This window comes from Ictidomys tridecemlineatus, unplaced genomic scaffold (assembly GCF_052094955.1).
Source record: "Ictidomys tridecemlineatus isolate mIctTri1 unplaced genomic scaffold, mIctTri1.hap1 Scaffold_633, whole genome shotgun sequence".
NCBI lineage: Eukaryota > Metazoa > Chordata > Mammalia > Rodentia > Sciuridae > Ictidomys > Ictidomys tridecemlineatus.
In genome coordinates, this window is record NW_027524375.1 from 110,001 (window position 1) to 125,000 (window position 15,000).

Here is a 15,000-nt window from a genome sequence, read left to right on the forward strand (position 1 = left end):
CTCCCTCCCTCCCTCCCTCCCTCCCTCCTCTCGTCTTTCCCCTGCCCCCCTCATCCTATTACTCCTTTTCTCCTCCAATACACGCCCCGCCTCCCCCCCCCCCCAGGTCCACCAGTGGTCTCAATGTGAATTCTGCCTGCATGACTTACTCGTTTGACTCGGTTCGGTGCGGGACTTGGACCACCGCTACTGGACATTCGACGCCGACGCATTGAGCTCTACCAACTGAGGTATATTCACAGCCCAGCCCTACATGATTGGTTTTCTTTTTTCCTTTATGGGGGGGGGGGGGCTTGTTTGATTGCCGCGCTGCTTTACATTTTTTTTTTCTCTCTCCCCTCCCCTCCCCCCCCCCGCAGGTTGACCAGTTGGCCGGTCACGACTGAGGTCTACCAGTTGTCCACTGGAGGGTGTTTCAAAATTTTTTTTTTTTCCTTTATCTGGTACGTATCGAGGTCGACCATTTGTCCTAACATAAGCGGACGGGGGGTTGGGGTCAAACTCTGTGTGCATTTATTCATTTATTTATTTATTTATTTATTTTTAAATTTTTTTTTTTTATTGGTTGTTCACAACATTACAAAGCTCTTGACATATCATATTTCATACATTAGATTGAAGTGGGTTATGAACTCCCAATTTTACCCCAAATGCAGATTGCAGAATCACGTCGGTTATACATCCACAACTCTGTGTGCATTTATGCACGCCTTTTTTTTTTCTTCCTTCCTTCCTTCCTTCCTTCCTTCCTTCCTTCCTTCCTTCCTTCCTTCCTTCCTTCTTGTTTTTTCTTTTCTTTTCTTTTTTTTTTTTTTTTTTTTTGAGAGAGGAGGGGGGGAGAGAGAGAGAGAGAGAGAGAGAGAGAGAGAGAGAGAGAGAGAGAGAGAGAGAGAGAGAGAATTTTTAATATTTATTTTTTAGTTCTTGGCGGACACAACATCTTTGTATGTGGTGCTGAGGATCGAACCCGGGCCGCACGCATGCCAGGCGAGCGCGCTACCGCTTGAGCCACATCCCCAGCCCCTTTTTTTTTTTTTTTTAATATTTAGTGTTTAGTTTTCGGGGAACCCAACATCTTTATTTTTATTATTATTATTTTTTAAACTTTTTTTTTAATTTTGTTTTGGAGAGAGAGAGAGAGAGAGAAGAGAGAGGAGAGAGAATTATTTAATATTTATTTTTCAGTTTTTGGCGGACACAACATGGTTGTATGTTGTATGTGGTGCTGAGGATCGAACCCGGGCGCACGCATGCCAGGCGAGCGCACTACTGCTTGAGCCGCATCCCCAGCCCTAAACTTATTTTTATTTATTTTAGTTTTTATTTGGTGCGATCTAACCCAGCGCCCCATGCTACCAGTTGAGCCACACACCCAGCCCCTAAGTTTTACCCTTCCCCCCCCTCTCTCTCTCTCTCTCTCTCTCTCTCTCTCTCTCTCTCTCTCTCTCTCTCTCCCCCTCCCTCCCTCCCTCCCTCCCTCCCTCCCTCCCTCCCTCTCCCCCTCCCCCCCTCCCCCTCCCCCTCCCTCTCCCTCTCCCTCTCCCTTTCTCCTCTTCCTGTTGCTGAAAGCTTGGCCCAATCCAATAAGGATGGCAAGGTCTTGAGACACAGGAAAAAAGGCTTATGGCAGCGCTGGCAAAGCAAAAAACATGGGGACTCTGGTCCCCAAAGGCTGTGACTCTGCACGTCAGCAACAACAGGAGGTTTCGTACAGGAGATTCAAAGGCCACCTTGCACTTCTTCCTGGCCGCGGTTGTGATTCGGCTTCTTACTTTTGAGAAGACTCATTTCTGACATCCTCTGGTCTCCAAAGTCTACATGACATTCTTGACTATGCTGGGCGTGGACTCAAGGACAGATAAGTCTGCCTAAAACAGGGAAGAAAGGTGATATGATTTCCCCTGGATTGAATCCAGAAGTCAACATCCTATCTCGGTCTGTGATAACACCTGTGGTGGTGTTATCCCTTCCCCTTCCCTCTCCTTTCTCTATTTGCTGGTTAAAGCTCGAGGTCTCTGGAGGTTGCCTGAGTTACTCCCAGGACCTCACCTTCTCTTGTGAGTAGCTGAGGGGGCGGTTGCTGGACGCTGTCTCACCATTCTGATCTTTCACTACTCTTACTGTTCTCTTCCAGGACTTTTGGATCGACTTCCTTCTTCCAAGGATGGTGGAATGATGACAAAGGTGATGGTATTGGAGATATGGAACTCTTTTTATTTGGGGGGGGGGGTGGGGGGGTTGTTTTTCCTCCTGGATGGCTGTCAAACCTGCGGCAGCACACACATCGGTCCATCTCGAAGTGGAGAATCTCTAAAGGATCTTCAGGGAAAGCGTGGACAAGGAGGATTCAGTCCCGGGAGACTCTTGACAGGAGATGGGAAATCCCCGCCCTCCCCCCCCCCCCATTTCTTCTGGAAAATACCTAATACCAATAAAGGCAGGACAAAATGCAGCACAGGCTGGATGGCTGGCTGGCTGAGGTTTATATAGCGCCGAGTAGGTCTACAGGTAAAATTGGATCCCAGAGCAACTGTGCAGTGACTCAGGGTCCTTCCCTTTCCCAGCCGTCCGTCCCCTAAGGCTTTCTCAGTTGGCTAATCCTCCACACTTAGGAGTGGTGAAGGTGGGACACACGTTTTAGGCTTGCTTGGCTTCTTCAGTCGGATCTCATCTTGCCACCGGGTCAGAAACACAAGCATATACACGTGGATGTTTCCACCCTGTGGAACTGGGGAGTTCACAGTGAGTGGTCTGCGGTCTCAAAAGGGCAGCCCCGTTGGTTGCAGTCACCGAACGCTAGGTGGCGCAAAGCTACCGTCATTTTGGAAGGCCTGCCTGAGTTCCATTTCCAGTTTCGATATAATCTATCTACATGTATAGACATAGATAGACAGACAGACTTAGATATCGATATCCATATACAGATCACTAAGCTGCAAGCCGCCGCGTCATGTCTTCCTCTCTTCCCTCAGCCTATTGAGTCCCTGGAGAGACAGATGGGCAAGGGCCTCAGTGCCCGCTCTGTTGTTCCCCCGGCGGGCCCCCCCCCCCCCCCCCCCCCCCCGCCCCATACAGTAAAGTCCGGGAAGCACTGGGCGGTGGGGGGGACATACCGCTTTCACCCCTGGAACTCTTTTTTTTTTTTTGGGGGGGGGGGGTTGGTCGTTTTTCCTCCTTTAGCCTTTAAGATGTCCCACCTAGGAGATAGCTTCTGTGCCTCTGCCCGACCCTTGGAATTTGAACTATAATCCACACTTCCCCCATCCCACTAACTCCAATTCCCCAGCAGTAGTTCGCTCCCAAGGCTGTCACCACTAGAGGTCCATGGTAAACACCTTCCCCCACCCCTGAGAGCTATGAGGGAGGGCCTGGATGAGTTTAAGAGAGAAATAAACCAAAACAAAACAGTGATGTTTCCCCATTTCTCTCTCTGTGTGTGTGTGTGTGTGTGTGTGTGTGTGTGTGTGTGTGTGTGTGTGTGTCTCCAGTGTGTACCTGTCTGCTGCGCACCAAACCCAAGCAGGATGGATTTGGGCCTGGGGGAAGGAGAGGGAGGCCCTTCCTGGGTTTACTTTCTGGGGAAGAAGAGACAAAGGAAAAAAGGTGAGGGTGTTGCCCAGCCATCAAGACCGTTTGTGGACCAATGCCCAAGGCCCTGCCCTGGGTTTCTTCCCCAGGCTAGCATCACAAAAGAAACAAAAGTAGTGAACAAAGAGAGACTCAAACAACCCAAACAGGCAAGGAAATCTCATCGCAAAGTGCCCACCGGGAAAGGGGAAAAAAAAGAAAAAAGGAAAAAAAAAAAGAAAAAAAATCATCAAGATGCCTCCCGTGCTGTGCTGGACAGCGTTAGAGCTCGCCTAGCATATTCGAGGCCCTGGGTTGGATCCTCAGCTCCAGATAAAAAGAAATTAATAACACAAACACATTCTTTCCAACTAGGCCAAATAAATAAATAAAAGAAATCAAGACACTAGAAGAGACCTTGCCCACACAGAGAAAGGGCGGGGTGGGGGGTTGGGGGGAGATCCACATGGAAATCACTCTACCCTTGGCATTCCAATAGCCGAATACATCTCCCCATACTCATGTCAGGGTTTCCTTGGTGGGGATGGAACCAGAAACCAGCCCCTCACGCAGGCTCATCCTGGACCCTGGAACTGGGGACTGAACACAGACACAGTTTACCACTGAGCTAAACCAACATCCATCCCCTTTTTATAAAGATATTTTTATACATTTTTGGTAAATCCATTGATTCATGAGTTGAACCCAGAAGCACTCACTTGACCAGTGACTGAGCCACATCCTCATATTCAATTTATCTATCTATCTATCTATCTATCTATCTATCTATCTATCAATCATCTATCTATCTATCTATCATCTATCTATCTATCTATTCGTTTGTTTTCTTGCTTGCTTGCTTGCTTGCTTGCTTGCTTGCTTGCTTGCTTGCTTGTTCTAGTTAAAGCTTGGTCCCCGGGGTTTCAAAAACTGACTTCCAGACCACTCACGTATAAAGGAATCAAGCCTTTATTAAAGCACAACTAGCGGCGACTGACCAGAAGAACATACAGCTGTTCCCCTGACCAGCCTCAAACAATTGCAAGGGTGCTCCTTATAAGCCTGAAACCTGCAAAAGGGACGTTTTGGGGGGAGGGGGCGTCTAGCTAATGCAAGCAAGCCAAGTTACAGAAGCTGGAGAGTGAAGTCAGGCGGAGGGACGCTCAGCCAATCACAATCAGCCTAGCCACTCCAGTGACAGAAGCGTAGCCCCCTTATGGGCTAGTTACAGAAACGACGTCCCATGTCCTTAAAGGTTTCTATAGCAAAAGGAAAAGAACATCTTGCCCCAGTCATGACCCTTCTACTTGGCCTGGTTGTTTTACAGAATGGAGACGTAAAACAAAACGGAATCCCATTTGCTTTTACTATCACAAATTTTCTTTTGGAGACAGGGGTCTCGCGAGGTTACTTTCGCTATGAGCTTACAATCCTTCTCTGAACCTCCTCCTGATCCCCTTGGGGGGGGGGGACAGACATGAACCCCCAACCCATGCCTGGCTAAGCCTTGCATGTTAATTTTTTTCCCCCTTTAATTTTTTGAGTTGTAGATGGATGAAAACAATATCTTTACCTTATCGGCTTGTTTGTCCCTTTGTTTTTGGTTCTGTGGTGCTCAGGATCAGGATCGAATCCACCGCTCCACACGTCCCAGGCCAGTGCTCTACTACCGAGCTAAAACCCTAGCCCAAGCTTTGCATTCTAGAATGCATACATTTCCTTCTTCGCTGAAGGAACACAGACACATTTATTGTACAACAAGCCCAGACATCTTCACATCACAGTTGCCTAGAAGTCCTACATACGTTCGTTGACCTTTGACTTTGGAAGCCACGCTCAGAATCTATGACTCTGGCCAGATAACTGCCGCGATGTGGTTTTTGCTCACCAACAGTTGGACCTAGGTGAACAGCTTGGACTCAAGTGGACAAATACTCTTATGCATTCAGGCAACAGTGCCACTCACCTGGTACAGGAGTGTTCTTTCAACAAACGATCACAAAACAAACCCTTACTTATTCAATCAAAACTAACAGATGTGAAAACTGGTCATTAATGGCACAGATCTTTTTATTTATTTTTTATTTTTTTGAGAGAGTGAGAGAGAGAGAGAGAGAGAGAGAGAGAGTTTTTAAATATCTAGTTAGTTAGTTAGTTAGTTAGTTAGTTAGTTTTCGGCGGACACAACATCTTTGTTTGTATGTGGTGCTGAGGATCGAACCCGGGCCGCACGCATGCCAGGCCAGCGTGCTACCTACCGCTTGAGCCACATCCCCAGCCCCAAGCACAGATCTTTTTTCTTTTCTTTTCTTTTTTTTTAATCTGAATGTTACACCGAATTCAAGTGGTAGAACTTCCACATGTGTCACTGACTGCGGGATAAGTTTAGAGCTTCGGTACAATACACGTTCTAATAAAAAGGGCACTACTCTCGTGTAGTGTAGGAAACCTATATGTCTTTAAGTGTACCGACTTTTGAATAATAAAAAAATCTCTCACACACAGCATACTACTCTAGTCCCCAGATGTGCACACATCCCCAGTGGCAGAGATGGAGATGTGGGGTGATTCAGGAGAATCACAAGACTAAGCCCAGCCTCAGCAACTTACGGAGCCCTGCGGTAACGAGAGAGAGAGAGAGAGAGAGAGAGAGAGAGAGAGAGAGAGAGAGAGAGAGAGAGAGAGAGGGGGGGGAGGTGTGTAGGTGTTGGGGGGTGTTGCCCAGAGGCAAAGCATCTCAGAAGGAAGAGGGGGAATTTATTATAATAAGAAAACATAAGAACTAAACCTTTACAGCAGCAAAACTCTGATGACTCTGCTGACACTCTGTTGTTTTAACGCATCCGAGGCCTGGCAAGGTTATCAAACAGAAAAAGTGATTTTCTGGATGGAAATTCTAAATATTTGTTAGCCAATGGGCAGATAACCCACCCTGAAAGTCAATGTAGCTTCACCTGTGATGACGGAGGGGGGGGGAAGGGAAAAGAGAAAGGAAAAAGGATATGGGTTTTGACATGAGCCTCAGTGGCTGAGCAGTGAGACTTATACTCAAAGCATATAAAGTGGACCCCTGTTACATTTTCTGACCCCCACCACCACCACCTCCCCCCACCCCTTTTCCTCGATTCGACAGTTGGGAGAAAATTTTTTTAAAAAGACAAAAAAGGACAAACAACAGCAGCAACAACCGCAGCAGAAACAACAACCACCTTACCGAATTTCTGAATTTACATGAGTGAATTACTCTTCTTGATTCTCAGTCACATAGTTGATACTTTTCATGGTTTTTGGTTTGTTTGTTTGTATGTAATTCAAAAAAAAAATCAGAAGAAATTATTGGTATTCATTGCATACAGAGTGACCCATGTTAGCTTATCTCTCAGTTGCAAAGAAGGGGGGGGGCGCAAGGGGGAAGGGGTTGGTGTTGGTGATGGTGGCAAAAAGCAACCTGGAACCTGCTTTACCTAGGCTACTGGTTTGATCAAGTCTTCCTTGCATGGATGTGTTGTAGGGACAAATGAGGCAAGGCACCGACCGAACAGAGCAGGAAATGGGGTTTTATTTGGCCGCTGCCAGGTTCAGAGGACACGGCTTTTGCTGTCATGAATGAATCAATCCCCTGAACCCCGAGTTCAGGTAGTTTCAGAGTTTTATACCGAGCACGTAAGGGGAGGGGCTCAGAAATTCACGGTCTGCAGAAGTTCACATAAAAGCAGCTTTTTCCTCTCACTGTTCTGGGCATGTGAACCCTTCGAGGACAACACCTGAGAAGGGGAGAGCTTCTTCCCCCCTGTCTAGTCTCTCCCTGCCAGCTGTAACCATGGAGTCCAGTCGGTAACTTCTCGTATCTTAACAATGTAGACCTCTGGGTGAAGCCCAGCTCAAGGCCAGAGGCCTTGTTTGCACATTTCTTCAAAGTACTGTTCTGGATATGTTTGTGAAAAACTAGTAAGGGGGTTTCCAGCACCTGGAGTGCTGGTGTCTTCTCGGCCAGTGGCCAAGTAAACAGGGCGACACGAAAATAGGAAGTTTATCCACCTCGAATTCTTTTGCAGAGACTCCCTTGCTGACAGACCTAAAACCAGTCTGGGTGAAGATTTCTGAAGAGGCCCAGTTAAGACTTTTCAGTGGAGAGAGGGGGTGCCACTTCAGATGATGAATCGCAAAGACACCTTGAACTCACCCAAACATATCACATATTTTAAGATTCTACTCATTCAGGGCAGAGAGTAAGCAGTTTTACCTAACAATGGTTTGGTTTCAAAAGGCTTTTTTTTTTTTTTTTTTTTTTTTTATCTAATCCCCTGCTTTTCCCTTAGAGCTCTTCTCTTTTCTCTTAGAAAACTCTACTCTTAGTCAGAGGTCCAAATCTCCATTCAAATGACACGGGGGGGGGGGGGGGGGGAGAAAAGAAAAAAAAAAAAAATCTCTCAAGCACTTGGACCCCTCCTGCCCCAAACGAAAAAAAGTTCCGGGTGATCAATGAATTTAAAAAGCAGGAAAAATGAATCATTAGCAGAAATGAACATAACCACAGTTACTACTTTGTAAGAATTGGAAAGAATTACCCAGGGCAGAGCTTCCAATTGAAACCCTGTAATTATTAGACAACAAACAAACACACAGACAGACAGACAGACAAACAAAAACCCTGAAGTACAAGAGACTGTCTCCTTCTGTCTCTATAACTTACACACACACACACACACACACACATTTCCGTCTCTTTCTCCACACCAAACTCTTTTTAATCACTTGATTTTTCAGTTTCTCACTTAGTGGAGCACCCCTTTTCTTTAGGATCAATCTCCTCCTAGGTTTCTTTTTATACCAAAGGGTTGGGGGGCAAGTGACACATGATCCAGGAGAAGGAGGCCAAAGCAATCAGGGTATTAAGGAACATCAGGAGAGAGAAATGAAATGCTGGTGGACACATTGAACAAATGCTCTGAAACAAGTGATATCCAAATTAACCTCTTAGTTTAGTTTTAAACCAAACGGTCAGCATAAATGCAGAGTTAGAGAGACAAAATGACCCTTAAAACAGATACGGGAAACCATACTGGAATTTGAAACAGGCTGGGAATTGTGAACAGCCTGGAGAGGCCATATTTTCCTTCCTTCAGGGGCAGTGGGAGAGACTTTGCACTGCCTGTTGTTATGTAAATTAGAACTGAGACCTGCCCCAAGCAAGCCCGGTTTAGTGTAAGCATCTTACTTCCCCGCCCTGATAACTGGCACCCCAGCCTGGCAGAAAACAAATTTTCCCTTGCAGACAAACTGGTAGGAACCCAAAGTGGCTGGAACCACGCCTCCCCCCCCCCCCCCAAAAAAAAAAAAAAAAAAAAAAAGAACACAATGGCACAGAGAAGGAATAGTACAAGTACCTGCTTTATCTAGGTTACTGGTCTGATAAAGTTGACACTTTGTTGGGGGTATTTCAATCTCACCTCGACCCCTGACCTGCCCCTCTCAAGAGTTTGTGAAAGATGCAAACTGATTTTTACATGTCTCTGTCAATTCCTACATCGTCTGGATGGATCCAACCGTGGCCTATCAGTCTGACTGAAATGAATCCTGGCAGTGGCCAGCATGCCTGACCTCCAGATTACTTTTTGTGGTGTTCGGAGAAGAGTTGTGGTGTGATTTCATGTTTTAGACTTTGTCGAGATTGGGTTTATGTTCCATTCTATGGTCAACTTTGGTAAACATTCCGTATTCACTTTAAAAGAAGGTCTGCTGGGGCTGGGGTTGTGGCTCAGTGGTAAAGCGCTCGCCTTGCATGTGTGAGGCCCTGGGTTCGATCCTCAGTACCACATAAAAATAAATAAATAAAACAAAGGTATTGTGTCCAACTACGACTGAAAAATCAATATTTATTAAAGAAAAAAAAAAAAGGAAGAAGGTCTGCTGTGCAGTGGTGGCCTTGCAGTGTTCTGAGCATGCCCATTAGGTGTGGGTTGTTCGTGATGTGCTTCTGCTGTCCTTTGTTACTGATTATTTATTTATGGCCTATGTCATCAGCTGCTAAGGGACGAGTGTTCTCGTCTCTTTGCCATAATTGATGTATCCATCTTTTCTTTTAATTCTCTCTGGTTTTCATGTAGGTATTTATTTATTTCTTTCTAAACATTTTTTTTTTTTAAGCTGTAGATGGACACAATGTCTTTATCTTTATTTATTTATTTATTTTTATGTGGTGCTGAGGATCGAACCCAGGGCCTCACGAATGCAAAGGCAAGCGCTCTACCGCTGAGCTACAATCCCAACCCTCATGTAGGTATTCTGAGGTTATTGAATGATTTGCACACTACCTTAAGATTGTTTAATGCTTCCTCAAAGATCTGACTGTTTATCAAGGTGCTACGTTCCTCCTACGCCTGGCAGTGATTGTCTTGTGTGTACCTTGAAGTCATACTGAAAATAAATAAGTGACTGAGTACAGTGGCCTATGCCTGTCATCCCAGATGCTTCTCTCTCTCTCTCTCTCTCTCTCTCTCTCTCTCTCTCTCTCTCTCTCTCTCTCTCTCTCAGCTGAGGCAGGAGGATCGAGAGTTTAAAGCCACCCTCAGCAAAAGTGAGACACTAAGCAACTCAGTGAGACCCTGTCTCTAAGTAACATACTAGATAGATAGGTAGGGCTAGGGGATGTGGCTCAGTAGTCAGTGAGTGCCCCTGAGTTCAATCCCTGTTTACAGGCCTCCTCCAATAAATAAACAAACAGATAGATAGATAGATAGATAGATAGATAGATAGATAGATAGATAAATAAATAAATATGTTTATTTTGTCTATTTAGGTGATGATGATGATGATGATGATGATGATGATGATGATGATGATGATTTTAATGTGGTGCTGGGATTGAACCCTGTGCCTCATGCGTACTTGGTAAGTGCTGTACCACTGAGCCACAACACCAGAATGACAACACCGTGAAGTGCTCTTGCTCAGACTGTGGTCTCCTGTGTGGCTGGGGAGGGCAGGGGTTGGGTCCATTTAGGGCTGACAGATATTGTTGCCCTGCTACGTCTTAGATGAAACAGTGCGTAATATGTGCACACAGATCAAAATGAAGGTAGAGATGGCAAGCTCTCTCCAGCTTTATTTATCCCAGAGCATGTGGTGTTTCAGTCTAGGGCAACAGACCATGCTTTTTAGCTAAGGCAGCCTCTCTTAGAGCCCTGTTGCAGCTTCTTATTACCAAGTGCCTAAATGTAAAATGTGGCTCTGTGATATGGATACATAAAAAATAAAAAATAAAAAAAGATAAAATGGCCAAACAGACAAAATAGAACTCCACAAGGAAGCATCCTTTTTCCTATTAGGATTAGTATTTTTTTTTTTTTTTTTTTCCCCTCCTGTTTCGTAGTATGTTGTCGGTGGACAGCACACCTTCTTTCTATTTGTTCCTTTTTGTATGGCGTGCTAAGGCTCAAACTCTGTGCTAGGCCGGCCCTCTGCCACTGACCCAAAGATACAGACAGCCCCTAGACAAGAAAGGATTCTCAGAGGCTGGTCATCTTCCAATGTTTTTGTACAGAAAAAGGAGGAAACACAAAGCCCAAAGACCAGAAGATCAAATTCCCAAGCAACCGATTTCAAACTGATTTTTACATGTTTCTGTCAATTCCTACATCGTCTGGATAAATCCAAGCGTGGCCTATCGGTCTGCCTGTCTAATGGTGGCTTCACCGCGGTGGTGGTTTCGGTTTTGAACTCTCACACCGCCCGTGTCCCCCGCCGGATTCTCTAGGGGTGCTGGGCAGACTGCCGGCGCCTCCCGCTGCTGCGGGGGACCCTGGGGGAGGGGGGGGGAGGCGGCGGCTGGTGGCACGTGTCCGGGTGACTTTCTACGACCCCTGCGGAGCGGATCACGCTGACACCGACCGAGGTTCCGCGTCCCTTCAGCCTGATTTGGTTGACGGTTTTCGAGCTCCCCCTGGTGTCCGCTTTTATAGGAGAGGAGCGTCTTCATCCAATTCTGAGAAGTATCTGTTCACGTCCTTGGACCATGGATCCATTGGATTATTTGTTCGATTCTTTTTTTTTTTTTTTTTTCTTTTTGCTTTCTGTCCCGCCCCCACCCCCGTTGTTGTTGTTGTTGTTGTTGTTGTTGTTGTTGTTGTTGTTGTTTCGCTCTGGGGCAAGGGCCCAGGCTTTTTAGCCGAGGCAGCCGCTCTTAGAGCCCTGTTACAGCTTCTGATTACCAAGTGCCTAAAGGTAAAATTTGGCTCTGTGACCCAATGGAAAATGACTTCCCATTCGAGAATATGCTCATTTCTTAGGGAAAACAACAACAGCAGCAGCAACAGACACAGCACCCCCCCCCCCCAAAAAAAAAAAGATAAATAAAAACACAAATACAAATAAGAATTCATGGGCTGGAGATGTGGCTCAAGTGATGATAACACGCTCCCCTGGCATGCATGGGGCGCTGGGTTCGAGCCTCAGCACCACATAAAATAAAACAAAGATGTTGTGTTCACTGCATACTGAAAAATAAACATTAAAAAATATTCAAAATATTCTCTCTCTCTCTCTCTCTCTCTCTCTCTCTCTCTCTCTCTCTCCCCCCCCCCCCCCGCCTCTGCCCTCTGTCTTTATAAAAGAAAAATAAGTAAAAGTTAAAAAAGGGGCTGGGGATGTGGCTCAAGCGGCAGCGCGCTCGCCTGGCATGCGTGCGGTCGGGGTTCGGCCCTGAGCACCACGTAACGAAGATGTTGTGTCCGTCCACCGAAAACTAAAAAGTAAATATCAAAGTTCTCTCTCACTCTCTCTTAAAACAAAACAGAACAAACGAACAAACAAAAAGAAAGATAACGTGGCCAGACAGACAAAATGGAACTCCACAAGGAAAAATCCCTTTTTCCTATTATGATCGGTATTCTTTTTTTTTTTCTTTTTTGGAGTAGTTGTAGGTGGACGTGCAGCACGCCTTCTTTCGACTTGTTCCTCCTTTTTGTATGCCGCGCTAAGGCTCAAACCCAGTGCCTCCTATGTGCTAGGCCGGCCCTCTGCCACTGAACCACAGACATAGAGGAGGAAGGATTCTCAGAGGCTGTTCATCTTCCCATTTTTTTTGGGGGGGGGGGTACAGAAACAGGCGGGAACCCCAAGCCCAAAGACCGGCAGATCAAATTCCCAAGCAACCGATTTCGACGGGTTTTTACGTGTTTCTGTCCCTTCCTCCATTCTCTGGATGGATCCGACCGCGGCCTAGCAATCTGCCTGCCTAACAGTGGCTTCACCGTGGTGGTTTCGGTTTTGAAGTCCCACACCGCCCGTGTCCCCCGCCGGGTTCTCTAGGGGTGCTGGGCCCATCTGCCTGCGTCTCGCGCCCGCCGCTGTGGCGTGGCGACCCGGCTGGTGGGACGTGTCCGGGTGACTTTCTACGACCCCTGCGGAGGAGCGGATCCCGCTGACGCCCTCCGAGGTTCTACGACCCCTGCGGAGGAGCGGATCCCGCTGACGCCGACCGAGGTTCCTCGTCCCTTTCGCCCGATTTGGTTGACGGTTGTCGAGCTCCACCTGGTGGCCGCTTTTATGGGAGCGTCTTCTCATCGGAAGTCGCCAAGGCGTGATATTCGGCGGCGGTGGCCGAGACAGAGTTCCAGGAGCTGGGCGGCGCCGGCGGAACTGTCTCGGTCGCCCTGGGCTGGGCCGATGTGGCCCGTTGGCGGGATATTGGACCGGCGGGCTTAGTGTGTGTGTGTCGGTTGTCTTCTCTCCCTGCTCGGTCCGGGCCGCGGGCGCCTCGGGTGGCGGTCCGAGCGGCTCCTTCGGTGGCACGGGCTTCGCTTTGGCCCGGTCTGGGTCGGCCGCCGGGACTTCTGTCTTTTTTTTTTTTTTCTTTTTCTCCCGCTTCCTCTCCCTCTCTCCCGTGGGTTTTGGCCGCGAATGTGCTGGCCCGGCCTCGCCGCGTTCCCTCTTTGGGGGCCGCCGCCCGGGGCTTGTCCTGATGGCTATGCCCGGCGTCCTTCGGTGGTGGGTCGCCTTAGCGTGTTCCCCGCCCGCCCCCCGATCCCGCTCGCTGGGGATGGTGGTCCCCGCCTCTCGTCTGTGCCTTCGTCAACGAGGGTCGACCAGTTGTCCCTAGGGGCTCTGGATCTCGGTGATGGGCTCGATTTCGCGGTCCGCCGACCGTGACTCCCTTCGGGGAAGGCGGCAGTGGTGAGTGAACTGTTCCCCATTGCCCCGGTCGCGGTTGTCTTGGCCCGAGTTGGCCGTTTTCTGCCATCGGGTAGGTGCTGACACGGTGTCCTCTGGCCTGTGCCGCCAGAGGGAGGGAGCTTGGGCCTCCGGGTGCGTGCGGGGCTCTGGGCTGATGGGGTGGCCCGGACCCGTTCCCTCTGGAGCCGTCTGCCTCGGGCCTGCGTGCGACGGCTCTTTGGTGCGCCTGGAGTGCCCTCGCGGTGGTGCCACCTCCGGCCGGCCGGTCTCCTGGCGCCGGAGGGCGGTGGGGGAGGTGGCGGGTGGTCCTTTACCGCCCGTGCGCTCCCCGCTGCGGGCGCCGAGGGCGGTGTGACGACGACGCTCGCTTCCATGGCTCCGAGCCGCGTGTCAGGCGTTCCCCGTTCCGTGTCGTCGGCCGCTCTCCCTGGGGTGTGGGGCCGGCGAGGCCGTAGCAGGCTCCTCTTGAAGCGGTCCTCGCCGGGTCTCCCCCCGCTCCCCGGGTCTCTCCCGCCCACCCTGCTGATCGATGTGGTGACTTTGCGCTCTCCTGGGCCGGACCAAAGCCGCGCCAGGCGAGGGACGGACATTCATGGCGAATGGGCCAGCTCTTCTCGTCCTGCCCGCGGGCCCCTCGCCTTCCCTCCCCGCCCGTTCGCGGTGCGGGGAAGGGCGGGGGTGCGGAACCCGGCCTCGACCTCGCTCCCGGGGTCCTCTGACGTAGCGGGTGCTTCCCGCCCGCCGCCCGCTCTGGGCGGCCAAGGGCCGTGCGTGTGGCCCTCCCCGCGTCGGGGAGGGCTGCCGCCGTGCCGCGTCGGCGCGACGGCGCGCCTCTGCTTCGGTGCTCCTGGGGCGCTCCGGGTCGTTTCCTGAGGTGCCTGAGGCTGAGCCGGTGTGTGCTGTTCCCGGTCCCGGTGCCGCTGCCGCGGCCGGCCGCCGCCTCGCTGTCAGTCTCGCCCCGTCTGCGGGGGTTTCTGAGGCGAGTGCCTGAAGGGGAAGAACAGTTGTTGCTTCGCTCGGGGGATCGAGGCGGTAAGCTCGACAGCGTTGACCGTTCCCTCTCCGTGGGGGGCGGGTCGCGTTGTCGTCCCCAGCGCCGAGTGGCGCGGGGAGTGTTAGGCGAGCGGGCGCCCGTGCGCTCTTCCCTGCCTCCCTTGGGGGAAGGGAGATGCTGCCCGGGCGTGCGAGCGATTGTGGCGGGACGCCGAGCAGGGGCCGGTCCGGCCCCCGAGGCGATGGTCGCCTTGGGGTGTCCCCGGC

The 15,000-nt window shown here is 49.7% G+C and overlaps 5 long non-coding RNA genes across 5 annotated transcripts in view; 4 read left to right on the plus strand and 1 right to left on the minus strand.

Annotated features, from left to right (window-relative positions):
* The window catches only part of LOC144374260 (uncharacterized), a 15,889-nt gene extending 15,566 nt beyond the window's left edge, over positions 1–323 (plus strand). Inside the window, exon 3 of the long non-coding RNA XR_013433711.1 lies at positions 107–323. This is a non-coding gene — a long non-coding RNA (uncharacterized LOC144374260). The remainder of the gene's footprint in view (positions 1–106) is intronic.
* Positions 324–377: 54 nt separating this feature from the next.
* On the plus strand, positions 378–2,455 carry LOC144374263 (uncharacterized). Its single transcript, XR_013433715.1, has 2 exons — positions 378–443; positions 2,135–2,455. It is a non-coding gene; the product is annotated as an uncharacterized LOC144374263 (long non-coding RNA).
* On the minus strand, positions 1,713–3,032 carry LOC144374262 (uncharacterized). Its single transcript, XR_013433714.1, has 2 exons — positions 2,423–3,032; positions 1,713–2,319 (listed from the first exon to the last, which is right to left on the minus strand). It is a non-coding gene; the product is annotated as an uncharacterized LOC144374262 (long non-coding RNA).
* Positions 3,033–10,368: 7,336 nt separating this feature from the next.
* On the plus strand, positions 10,369–12,093 carry LOC144374269 (uncharacterized). Its single transcript, XR_013433721.1, has 2 exons — positions 10,369–10,458; positions 11,111–12,093. It is a non-coding gene; the product is annotated as an uncharacterized LOC144374269 (long non-coding RNA).
* Positions 12,094–12,194: 101 nt separating this feature from the next.
* Positions 12,195–15,000, plus strand: part of LOC144374256 (uncharacterized) — a 17,702-nt gene continuing 14,896 nt past the window's right edge. The window contains exon 1 of the long non-coding RNA XR_013433707.1: positions 12,195–12,451. This is a non-coding gene — a long non-coding RNA (uncharacterized LOC144374256). The remainder of the gene's footprint in view (positions 12,452–15,000) is intronic.